Source organism: Phyllobates terribilis, unplaced genomic scaffold, assembly GCF_046119375.1.
Source record: "Phyllobates terribilis strain yellow unplaced genomic scaffold, ASM4611937v1 Scaffold_11__3_contigs__length_659146591, whole genome shotgun sequence".
Classification (NCBI taxonomy): domain Eukaryota; kingdom Metazoa; phylum Chordata; class Amphibia; order Anura; family Dendrobatidae; genus Phyllobates; species Phyllobates terribilis.
This window is the reverse complement of record NW_027362771.1, coordinates 651393122-651406140: the sequence shown is the minus strand read 5'-3', so window position 1 is coordinate 651406140 and position 13019 is coordinate 651393122. Positions and strand designations below refer to the sequence as shown.

Below are 13019 nucleotides of genomic sequence, written 5' to 3'. Positions count from 1 at the left end.
AACACCGGGATGTTCGAGGAACTGTTCGTCGAACTGTTCGTCGAACACCTTAGAACACCGTCGAACACCGTTAAAACCAATGGCAGGCAAACAAAAACACATAGGAACACATAGAAAACACCTTCAAAGGTGTCCAAAAGCTGACAAACTGCTCAGAAGACGCTTTCTTTAAAAAAGCCGGCCGGCAATTCAGCAGCGGCATACACCGGTACCCGACAATTTAGACATGAAGGAATAGAGCATCACACATAGATTAGATAGATAGAAACATGTCAGTCACATATATATGAAGTACAGTGACAGTGTTGCTTACTGTACTTGTCATTTAGTGTAAAGGATTTATTAAAAAAAATAGTGTTTTCGTGCACCGTCTCTTTAAAAAAGCTGGCCGGCAATTCAGCAGCGGTACCCGACAATTTATAACAGACAGAATAGAGTTTCACACATAGATTAGATAGATAGAAACATGTCAGTCACATATATATGAAGTACTGTGACAGTGTTGCTTACTGTACTTGTCATTTACTGCAAAGAATTTATTAAAAAAAATAATAGTGTTTTCATGCACCGTCTCTTTAAAAAAGCCGCCGGCAATTCAGCAGCGGCATACACCGGTACCCGACAATTTATAACAGACAGAATAGAGCATCACACATAGATTAGATAGATAGAAACATGTCAGTCACATATATATGAAGTACAGTGACAGTGTTGGTTACTGTACTTGTCATTTAGTATTAAAATAAAGGATTTATTATTAAAAAAAATTGGCGTGGGGTTCCCCGTAATTTTAGTCTCTAGCGGAGGTTAAGCAGACGGCTGGGGCAGATGTTTGAAGCCTGGGAAGGGGGTAATACCCACGGAGCTTCCCAGGCTACTAATATCATCCCCCAGCTGAATACCTAGCCTTTACTAGCTATTAAAATGGGGGACCCCCCAAAAAAATGACGTGGGGTCCCCCCTAATTTAATAGCTAGCAAAGGCTAGGCAGACAGCTGGGGGCTGATATTAATAGCCTAGGAAGGGAACCATGAATATTGGCCCCCTCCCAGGCTAGAAACACCAGCCGTCAGCCGCCCCAGAAATGGCGCATTCATAGGATGCGCCAATTCTGGCACTTAGCCTCGCTCTTCCACGCTGCCCTGTAGCGGTGGCAGTGGGGTAATAGGGCTGGGGTTGATGTCAGCTTATAATGCCAGCTGACATCAAGCCCAGGTTAGTAATGGAGAGGCGTCTATAAGACACCCCCATTACTAACCCCATAGTCAAAGTTAAAAGAAAACACAAACACCCAGAATAAAGTCCTTTAATTGAAATAAAGACACATTCCTTTATTGTTCTAAATTAAACCATACTTACCATCACGCCCATTCCAGCTGAAGCCAACGATATCCTGTAATAAAAGAAAAATAATAAAGCAACCTCATCCTTACCTTTCCATGGTTCCCACGACAGCTTCAGCTCTGCTACATCGAGATGACAGGCTGGACCGCAGCAGAACGCTGCCATCCAGCCTGTCATCCCGCAGACACTGAGAAGCGCAGGCATGCTTGCGCTCCTCAGTGTCTCGCTGTGACAGCATAAAGATGAGACAAGCTCATGTCCAATGAACTCAGCTGACCTCATGCACGTCACTGACAGCGTGGGAGAATTCTCCTGCACTCAGCACTTCAGCGTGAGAATTCTCCCACGCTGTCAGTGACGTGCTTGAGGTGCGCCGAGTTCATTGGACATGAACTCGTCTCATCTTTATGCCGTCACAGCCAGACACTGCAGAGCGCAAGCATGCCTGCGCTTCTGAGTGTCCGCGGGATGACAGGCTGGATGGCAGCGTTCTGCTGCGGTCCAGCCTGTCATCTCGATGTAGCAGAGCTGAAGCTGTCATGGGAACCATGGAAAGGTAAGGATGAGGTTGGTTTATTATTTTTCTTTTATTGCAGGAGATCGTTGGCTTCAGCTGGAATGGGCGTGATGGTAAGTATGGTTTAATTTAGAACAATAAAGGAATGTGTCTTTATTTCAATTAAAGGACTTTATTCTGGGTGTTTGTGTTTTTTTGTAACTTTGACTATGGGGTTAGTAATGGGGGTGTCTTATAGACGCCTCTCCATTACTAACCTGGGCTTGATGTCAGCTGGCATTATAAGCTGACATCAACCCCAACCCTATTACCCCCTGCCACCGCACCAGGGCAGCGTGGAAGAGCGAGGCTAAGTGCCAGAATTGGCGCATCCTATGGATGCGCCATTTCTGGGGCGGCTGACGGCTGGTGTTTCTAGCCTGGGAGGGGGCCAATATTCATGGTTCCCTTCCCAGGCTATTAATATCAGCCCCCAGCTGTCTGCCTAGCCTTTGCTAGCTATTAAATTAGGGGGGACCCCCACGTCATTTTTTTGGGGGGGGTCCTCCATTTTAATAGCTAGTAAAGGCTAGGTATTCAGCTGGGGGCTGATATTAGTAGCCTGGGAAGCTCCGTGGGTATTACCCCCTTCCCAGGCTTCAAACATCTGCCCCAGCCGTCTGCTTAACCTCCGCTAGAGACTAAAATTACGGGGAACCCCACACCAATTTTTTTTAATAATAAATCCTTTATTTTAATACTAAATGACAAGTACAGTAACCAACACTGTCACTGTACTTATTATATATGTGACTGACATGTTTCTATCTATCTAATCTATGTGTGAAGCTCTATTCTGTCTGTTATAAATTGTCGGGTACAGATGCTGAATTGCCGGCCGGCTTTTTTAAAGAGACGGTGCACGAAAACACTATTATATTTTTTAATAAATCCTTTACACTAAATGACAAGTACAGTAAGCAACACTGTCACTGTACTTCATATATATGTGACTGACATGTTTCTATCTATCTAATCTATGTGTGATTCTCTATTCTTTCTGTTCTAAATTGTCGGGTACCGGTGTATGCCGCTGCTGAATTGCCGGCTTTTCATGTTTCACTGTTGGCACTGTTCCCATCGATTTGGGCAATCACTGTAATGCCACAACCACCATGGCTGTGGCATTACAGTGAGTGGCAGACAATCCCTGCGTGATTGGTGCTCTAAATAGCGCCAGACATGCAGGACACGCTTTTGGTGCACGAACAGTTATCGAACATAACCTCGAACAGCCGAATTTTTTGCAAATCGTTCGGGTTCGTCGAACAACTCGAACACCGCCCAAAACAGCTCGAATTTGAGATTGGCGAACAGTTCGAGTAGAACAACGCTCATCTCTAGTGATGACTACAGTGAAGCATGGCGGGGGTTCGGTCATGCCTACAGTGGAGCATGGGGGGGCTCGGTGATGTCTACAGCGGAGCATGGAATGGGCTCGGTCATGCCTACTGTGAAGCACGACGGGGTGTTGGTGATGCCTACAGTGGAGCACGGCGGGAGTTCTGCAATGTCTACAATGATGCACGGCGGGGGAATCGGTGATGTCTACAGTGGAGCACGGCGAGGGCTCGGTGATATCTGCTGTGAAGCATGGCAGGGGCTCGGTGATGCCTACAGTGAAGCACAGCGGGTGCTCGGTGATGTCTACAGTGAAACACAAGGGAGGCTTGATGATGTCTACAGTGGAGCATGGTGGGAACTCAGTGATATCTACAGTGAAGCACGGCAGGGGCTCAGTGATATTTACAGTTGAACACAGCGGGGGCTCGGTGATGTCTACAGTGAAACACAGGGGAGGCTCAATGGTGTCTACAGTGGAGCACGGTGGGGGCTCAGTGATGTCTACAGTGAAACACATGGGAGGGAGGCTTGATTTTCTACAGTTGAGCACGGCAGGGACGTGTGATGTCTACAGTGGAACACGATGGGGGCTCGGTGATGTCTACAGTGAAATAAACGGGAGGCTTGATGATGTCTACAGTGGAGCATGGTGGGAACTCAGTGATATCTACAGTGAAGCATGGCGGGGGCTCAGTGATATTTACAGTTGAACACAGCAGGGGCTCGGTGATGTCTACAGTGAAACACAGGGGAGGCTCAATGATGTCTACAGTGGAGCATGGCGGGGTGTTGGTGATGTCTATAGTGGAGCACGGTGGGGGCTCAGTGATGTCTACAGTGAAACACATGGGAGGGAGGCTTGATTTTCTTCAGTTGAGCACGGCAGGGACGTGTGATGTCTACAGTGGAGCACGATGGGGGCTCGGTGATGTCTACAGTGAAACAAACGGGAGGCTTGATGTCTACAGTTGAGCACGGCACGGTCTCGTGATGTCTACAGTGGAGCACAGCGGGGGCTCGGTGATGTCTACAGTGAAGCATGGAGGGGGTCGGTGAGGTCTATAGTGGAGCATGGTGGGGGCTTGATGATGTTTACAGTGAAATACAGGAGGCTTGATGATGTCTACAGTTTAGCATGGCAGGGGCTCGTGATTTGTACAGTGGAGCACGGCGGGGGCTCGGTGATGTCTACAGTGAAGCAAGGTAGGGGTTCGGTGATGTTTATATTGCAGCATGCTGGGATCTCGATAATGTCTACAGTGGAGCACAGTGGGGGCTCAGTGATGTCTACAGTGAAATGCAGAGGAGGCTTAATGATGTCTACAGTGGAGCATGGCGGAGGCTCGGTGATGTTTATAGTGGAGCATGGCGGAGGCTCGGTGATGTCTACAGTGAAATGCAGAGGAGGCTTAATGATGTCTACAGTGAAATGCAGGGGAGGCTCGGTGATGTCTACAGTGGAGCATGGCGGGGTGTCGGTGATGTCTACAGTGGAGCACGGCGGGGGCTCAATGATGTCTACAGTGAAACACACGGGAGGCTTGATGATTTCTACAGTTGAGCACGGCAGGGACTTGTGATGTCTACAGTGGAACACGATGGGGGCTCGGTGATGTCTACAGTGAAGCAAGGTGGGGGCTCGGTGATGTTTATAGTGGAGCATGGCGGAGGCTCGGTGATGTCTACAGTGAAATGCAGGAGAGGCTCGGTGATGTCTACAGTGGAGCATGGCGGGGGCTCGGTGATGTCTACAGTGGAGCACAGTGGGGGCTCGGCGATGTCTATAGTGGAGCATGGTGGGGTCTCGATAATGTCTACAGTGGAGCACAGTGGGGGCTCGGCGATATCTACAGTGAAATGCAGGGGAGGCTTGATGATGTCTACAGTGAAGCACAGCGGTGGCTTAGTGATATCTACAGCTGAGCACGGCGGGGGCTTGGTGATGCCTACAGTGGAGCAGGACGGGTAGGAGGACATTTGCCCCCTGGCTTATTTCTCTCCTCGTCTTTAGGGCCGGAATGACTGCATATGATCAGTGGTTTGGGCGGCTGTAGGGGCCAAGGCTTTAGAGGGCGGTCGCCAGCCAAACCACTCACCATGGTCCTGCAGTGCAGGTCAGTGACTGGAAGCTGTGGACAGTAATCTTGTAAGGCTGCACTCACCCAGAGCAGACTGCAGGGCTGGGCTCCGGACTGCTGTCATGCTGGTTTCCGGGAACTGCTCCTTCCTTCCGCCTGGCTGCTGCTGCTGCTCTGTGCTGAGGCCGGGCTCTGCTGGTTGTTCAGGCTCTGCTGGTTGTTCAGGCTCTGCTGGTTGTTCAGGCTCCGCTGGTTGTTCAGGCTCCGCGGGGAGACTATAATCATTACAGCTATTATAACATATTGGTAGTTTATTGATTATCACTTGTGATGTATCTGATATGACATAATATTGTGTCTCTGTATAAAAGGCCGGGGCAGCGCCTGGAGAGGTCGTGGGGCAGCGCCTGGAGAGGTCGTGGGTCAGAGCCTGCAGAGATCATGGGGCAGCGCCTGCAGAGATCATGGGGCAGCACCTGCAGAGATCGTGGGGCAGCGCGTGCAGAGATCGTGGGGTTGCGCCTGCAGGGGTCATGGGGCAGCGCCTGCAGAGATCGTGGGGCAGCGCCTGCAGAGATCGTGGGGCAGCACCTGCAGGGGTCGTGGAGCTGCTTCTGCAGGGGTCGTGGGGCAGCGCCTGGAGAGGTCGTGGGGCAGCGCCTGGAGAGGTCGTGGGGCAGCACCTGCAGAGGTCGTGGGTCAGAGCCTGCAGGGGTCGTGGGGCTGCGCCTGCAGAGATCATGGGGCAGCACCTGCAGAGATCGTGGGGTTGCGCCTGCAGGGGTCATGGGGCAGCGCCTGCAGAGATCGTGGGGCAGCGCCTGCAGAGATCGTGGGGCAGCACCTGCAGGGGTCGTGGAGCTGCTTCTGCAGGGGTCGTGGGGCAGCGCCTGGAGAGGTCGTGGGGCAGCGCCTGGAGAGGTCGTGGGGCAGCACCTGCAGAGGTCGTGGGTCAGCGCCTGCAGAGATCGTGGGGCAGCGCCTGCAGAGATCGTGGGGCAGCGCCTGCAGAGATCGTGGGGCAGCGCCTGCAGAGATCGTGGGGCAGCGCCTGCAGAGATCGTGGGGCAGCGCCTGCAGAGATCGTGGGGCAGCGCGTGCAGAGATCGTGGGGCTGCGCCTGCAGGGGTCGTGAGGCAGCGCCTGCAGTTACGAAGCTCTGCAGATCTCAGGTGTCTGATGTTTTCTGCCACAGAATTATCCAGAATTACCCTTGAGGACTCATGTTGGTTTCTGTTTTATGATTTCTCTAATTTTTCCTGATCTCCCATCCTCGGTTCAGCCCGTGCACTGATCCCTAGGCAGAGCCAGAACTGTTCAGTAAATTCTTTTAGTGCGGACCCCACTCTCATATATATGGGGGTATTGTATTCACTTTTTATACTTTTATCCCTTTTTAATTGTAACTTTTTGTTCTAAATAAATTTCCTCTTTATCCGTCCACATTCTGCCTGTGTGCCAGGGAGATCAGAAACAGATCGCACCGCTGCTTCCAATCATTAGGACAATTAGAAATTGGTGATGGACGAGACCGGGGCTACTTCCACTTCTTGGTCGGTTATTGGGGAACTCGCAGTGAGCGTATAGTATATACACCTCCGATTCCAACACATGGAATATATATACAGTATATGTGGTGCCCTGCTGCGCATTGGTGCCACAGAACCTAGAAGGGTGCATGTGTGGCACCCCTGAGGGTTCAGTCGCCACAGAGATACTGCACCTCACCCCGAGGTGTGGTGTCTCCCTTCTCTCAGGTAAGGAGGGAGTGCTGCACGGAACCCCAACACCTACATCCAACACTACACTACCCCAGGCCAGCAGGAGGGGCAAGACGCAATGTAGTTTTCTGCTGAGCCCTGGCCCTGGCTGGAGTAGGGAACACCGAGGAAGGGGGACCCTGTAGTGCATAGGAGGGAGAGGGCAGTTCCTGGGTGCACTGAGAAGGAGGTATAAAAGGTGGGCACCATCTTAGTTCTGTGTTCAGTCAGAGAGAAGAAGTGACAGAGTAAGGGCCTCTGCATGGGGCTCTGCTCCGCAGGCAGGCCTGGGAGAGCAGCCGGAGCCTGGAGGAAGGAGTGGACCGGCGAGTTGCCACCGCACGCCCGAATCTACCTGCGTAGGGGGGTCAGGCCAAAGGGGGAGACTGGTCCCCGAAACTAGTGGAGGCGGGGAACGACCCTCAGCTAGAAACCGGAGGCTGTGACATTTTAGGTGGCGCAGCCCCTCGCTACACCCACTAGGAAGGCACCACATAGGGTCAGGGAAACGGCACCAACGTTTACCCGAGAAGGCCCGAGGAAGCAGGACAGAAACGAGGTCACTGGTGGGGTATGACAGGCCAGAGAAAGGACACACAAAGGGGGGTCCTGTGAAACGCTCCAAAGTTATCTGGGAGTAGGCCGAGCCCCTCACCTGGTGAGCACAGTGCGACGTGGGACGTTATGACCAGCTGGAGTAACGTGGATAAAGAACTGTGAGTAAATACCCTGGACTGCATTACAGGACTCTGTGTCATTACTGCTGCTCCCGCGCACCATCACCCCCAACATCTGCACTCGCTGCCCTGAGGCTATGCTCCTCCCGTGGGGCGTTATACTACCCTCTGCTGCACCCACAACACCAGCCTCAGCGGTCTGCCCTGCAGCGGCTGTTCACTCTGACCGCAATCCACGGGTGGCGTAGTCGGACATTCAGCATATAGACTGCCATTTGGTTTGACCGCCCTGGGCACGGACCAGGTCGCCGCCACGCAAGGCCTACAACCCCCAGCATCCCCAAAAGGTCCGGTTCCGGGTATCCCCACACACACACGGCCCAGGGGGCGTGTCAGGTTGCTACACTCAAAACCCCAGGGGGTCAGGTTGGTCCCGGATCCGGCGTACAGGAAGGACTTCAGCATACCCGAGCGGGAATGAGAGTGGGCAGCGTAGGACAACGGTGAGAAGGACAGAGTGTGGAAAAGGTCAAGATAGGTAGACATGAAAGTGGGGTTCCGCCAGGCATTCCTAAGTTTGCTTGAGAAAGGATTGAACCCCTGCCCGGTGAACGCAGCGCAACGAGGGAGGCCTTCACCTGCAAAGTGCATTTGTGAATTGCCTAAGAACTGTCAGTAAAACCTTGGACGACTGCATCGAACAGCCTCTGTCTGTTTCTTCACCGGCATCACTGATCCTCACTGCACTACAACGCCCAGCACACCATTCCACCATCTATCTATCTACACTGCCCTGAGGCCCACTCCACCTGTGGGAAGCTGTACCATCTTTAGCTGCCTTGTCACCTGCCTCAGAGGACTGCTGCAGCGCTGGTGACCTTCACCAGACACCACAGGTGGCGTCATGAATTTCTCTGAACTTTGTTAGTAATCGCTACCCCTTTTTGTGCACTGTCCGCCCTGGGCCAGCCACCGTGATACATATATATATATATATACTGTCCCCAAACAGTAAGGCCCCCGGGGGCGCGACATCCCAACTGGCGTCACGAACAGGATGCGTGACCAGCCCGTACCAGTGGGTGAAGTGTGCCTAAACAGTTGCGTTGTGATACTGAATGTGGCGCCCGCCCCAGAAGAATGGGCGCCATTGTCTGCATGCCAAAAGACAACAAAATGGAGCCTTTCATCGTGGGCCGGGTCCCAGAATGGTGCCGAAAGCAGGCCCTGCCCCTTGCAACAGTGACTGTCCGCATAGATGTGTCCGTCAAAGCAGGAGGGCCATCACAGGGAGTTTCCAACAGCAAGTTGCCATGGGACCGGCCCCAAAAGAAGAAAGGAGGCGGAGAGAAAGAATGGAGACAGGGGGTGGTCTCCACCGGTCTGGTCAGACAGCACCCGGCAGCCGAGATGGAAGCACGCGAGAGTCCAGCCTCCGCCTCAGGCCTGCCACTGCAAGAGGTGACCCCCCTCACCCAGGAGAAGAAGAAGCTGTCCCCGGAGGACGTGGAGTTCCTCGAGAATGAGGTTCTCGAGCTGGGCCAGCAGGTCGAGCAGGCCCAGCAGGCAGTGATCGCCAAATGGAAAGGCGAGCTGCTGAATAAACTAAACGGGCGCGGAACCAGAGGGCCACCCACCAAGAGTCGTCCCGGAACTGTCGCCCCCGGGCGCTGCACCAGAAGGTCAAATGTATAGCGCCTGTCCGGAACCTTTCATCCCGGGCGCTGAAGCTGCGGGCCTACTGCTGGAAACCCTCCCGCCACCTCCGGCACCCCAGTGGGTGTGCGGAGCGCCGGCCTTCGACTGGTCCGCCCAGATGGAGGACAAGCAGCCGTACCTGCTGCTCCCCGATCGCCTATACCAGCGGAGTGGAGTTACGCTGGGACAACCGGGGGGAAAACCTGATGGGGTTCCCACGGGAGACCGAGGCCGAAGCACTACAAAGGCAGGAGTTCTGCAAGCAGGAGCTCCGGCAGCTCAAGAAGGAGCGACGCGCGCGGGCGGCGCGCAGTGAACGCCTGGAGGCCCGTGACAAGGCCGCCAAGGCGCAGACCTGCAAGGCGGAGACAGCCAACCCCAGCCCCCGTGAGGAAGGCATCATTGTCAAGTTCAACCTCAAGGCTGGGTGGGGCTTCATTCGCAGTCCTGAATTTAACCGGGACATTTTCGTAAACCGGCGGGATGTAGAGCCCGAGTTGGAAGAAGGCCATCCCGACCGGAACCTCTACCCTGGGGTTCACGTCACGTTCACCCGGGATCATGGTGAACGTGGCTGGTATGCCCTGCAGGTGTACCGCGTCTCCAAGGATAATCCCCTGCAGGAAGTCCCTCGTGAACCGGCTGGGTCATGGAAGCATCAGGAGTACCGCAGGAGGGGTCCCCAGAACTAGGCTTGGTACTGGGACTGCAAATAACTGTTTATAGTCACTCGTCCGGGTGCTGTGTTGTTTTTGCTGAGTTTACCATGTTGACTTTATAATAATGTTTTCTATATAGTGTGAAGTTTTCTATAAATACCCATCAGGGTACACAGGCTGAGGACTGTGAGCAGCCCGACATTGACTTTGTATATAGTTTAGCACTTCTTAAAGTGCACCCTCTTGGTTTTATACTTGAAACATAATACCTCAGAACAAAAACCCGTTGGCGTGGCAGAAGACGAGGTCCAGTGTCTGGATCATCTATGCCCTGCAGCCACGCCCAGGGCCTACTTTGAGGGTTTGGAGCGGGTCCCTCATGCTACTACTGTTGCACCCTGGTGCAGGAACTTTCTTGAAAAAGTGCTCTTATAATGTTTTATGAGAAAAGTATTTTGCAATGTAAAGTTTAAAGAAAGTGTACCTCCCATAAAGGGAAGAAATGTCTTATAAAATTTTGCATGTCATTTACCCCCTGTTTTGCTTTATTCCAGCCCGCGGACGTGCTGTGTTTTACCGGGGGGGAATGTGGCGCCCCTGAGGGTTCAGTCGCCACAGAGATACTGCACCTCACCCCGAGGTGTGGTGTCTCCCTTCTCTCAGGTAGGATGGGAGTGCTGCCCGGGACCCCAATACCTACATCCAACACTACACTATCCCAGGCTAGCAGGAGGGGCAAGACGCAATGTAGTATTCTGCTGAGCCCTGGCCCTGGCTGGAGTAGGGGGGTAACCCAAAGGTAGGGGGAACCAATAGTGGGTGTGGGTGGAGGAAACAGTTACACGGAGCACATATACAGTAAGTATATAATAGGAAGCCATATTTGGTCTAGAAGTCAGTTCAGTCGAGTACAGTGGAGAGTTCTAGTGAGGGCTGTTCAGAGGAACAGTCCGGGAGCAGAGGCTCAGTCAGGGCTCTGCTCCACAAGTTAGGGCCTAGGATAGAGGCCCCGGAGGGGAGCAGGCTCCATTCTACTTAAGAGATCCCAGGGGGTACGGCGCGTGCAGGACGGCACCCGTACGCCCCGCTCCTGCCAGGTGTCAGGAAGGATCGGTTGCTACACCCCAGGGGGTCAGGTTGGTCCCGGATCCGATGTACAGGAAGGACTTCAGCATACCCGAGCAGGAATGAGAGTGGGCAGCGTAGGGCAGCGGTGAGAAGGACAGAGTGTGAAAAAGGTCAAGATAGGTAGATATGAAAGTGGGGTTCCGCCAGGCATTCCTAAGTTTGCTTGAGAAAGGATTGAACCCCTGCCCGGTGAACGCAGCACGACGAGGGAGGCCTACACCTGCAAAGTGCATTTGTGAATTGCCTAAGAACTGTCAGTAAAACCTTGGACGACTGCATTGAACAGCCTCTGTCTATTTCTTCACCGGCATCACTGATCCTCACCGCACTACAGCGCCCAGCACACCATTCCACCATCTATCTATCTACACTGCCCTGATGCCCGCTCCACCTGTGGGAAGCTGTACCATCTTTAGCTGCCTTGTCACCTGCCTCAGAGGACTGCTGCAGCGCTGATGACCTTCACCAGACACAACAGGTGGCGTCACGAATTTCTCTGAACTTTGTTAGTAATCGCTACACCTTTTTGTGCACTGTCCGCCCTGGGCCAGCCACCGTGAGATATATATATATATATATACTGTCCCCCAAAACAGTAAGGCCCCCGGGGGCGCGACACATGGATGGACTTCTCCACAAGAGGCCCTCACACATTCACACACCTCCACCCTACCACCTCAGGCCACCAGAGGGAGCCCGTTAGGGATATATATAGGGAGGGTGGAGCCAGGCAGCTCAGTCAGAAGTTAGAGTTTAGCTTACCCCCGTGTGAGTGTCCGTCTTTCCTCCGGGACCGTCCTGCCGTCTCTCTCCTGCACCACCATCCATTACACCCCACGCTGCCCTGGAGCTAGCTCTACCTGTGGAGAGCCACACCATCCCTGCTGCCGTAACACCAGCTCCAGAGGACTGCTCCGCAGCGGCGGCTCCCTTTAGCCGCATTCTACAGGTGGCGTCACGAACTTTCCAAATCCCCTATAAATATCCCCCCTTTTACTGACCGCCCTGGGTCACGGACCGGGTTACCGCTACTGTGACATCACCCCCCCAGCATCCACCGGCCGGGAACCGGGCACCCCACGCCCCAGGGGGCGCGTCAGCCTTGGCATCATGAACAGGATAAGTGCCCGTCGCCACCGGGTACTGTGCGCCTTAAAAGACGGTAATACTCACTGTGGTGAAGGTTTCCCGCCATTCCCGAGATTTCCCGCCATCTTCCTGTCGCCGTGCGGGAAGAAGAGAGGCGTAACCGCAGGAATCGGAGAGGCATAACCGCTGGAAGCGCGCGAAGTCGAGGACATGCCCTGCCCCTGACGTCGAACCAGGAAGCGTCAGGTCCTGGAAGGAGCCCAGAGGATGCTCTGACGTCAGACGCGAGCGACGCAAGGTCCTGGAAGAAGACCGTCGCCCGCGAAGCTGCGGCCTACCTGATAAAGAAAGTGAAGAAGGTAGGCTCCGGTTCACTAGGGGGGCGCGACCATGGCCGACGACCAGCAAGCAGCCGGAGCACCGGTTAACGCTCCAGATGCCCAACCTGCGCCCGGCGATGCACAGGCTGGAGCGGCCACTCCACCAGCAGGGGTCGTGACTCCGTTGATACCCATGACCCTGCCGTATATCCCTGGAGCGAAATGGCTTCCCCAGTATAATGGCAAACCAGACACCCTGTCCGGATTCAAGAGAAAAATATGCGGTGTGCTAGACATGTATTCTATGACCGGTAAACAGAGATCCGAGCCCTTATGTACCAGCAACAGGTAAAGCTAACAGGTGGT

The 13019-nt window shown here is 53.6% G+C and overlaps 1 protein-coding gene across 4 annotated transcripts in view; it reads right to left on the bottom strand.

The window, feature by feature from the left end:
* Positions 1-5536, bottom strand: part of LOC141167183 (thialysine N-epsilon-acetyltransferase-like) — a 40755-nt gene extending 35219 nt beyond the window's left edge. For 3 of the 4 annotated variants that reach the window (XM_073654603.1, XM_073654605.1, XM_073654600.1), the window contains exon 1: positions 5407-5536. The gene's annotated coding sequence lies outside the window, so the exon portion shown is untranslated. Of the gene's footprint in view, positions 1-5340 lie in introns of all 4 variants that reach the window. The other variant, XM_073654602.1, reaches the window with a different exon arrangement.
* Positions 5537-13019: the final 7483 nt, after the last annotated feature.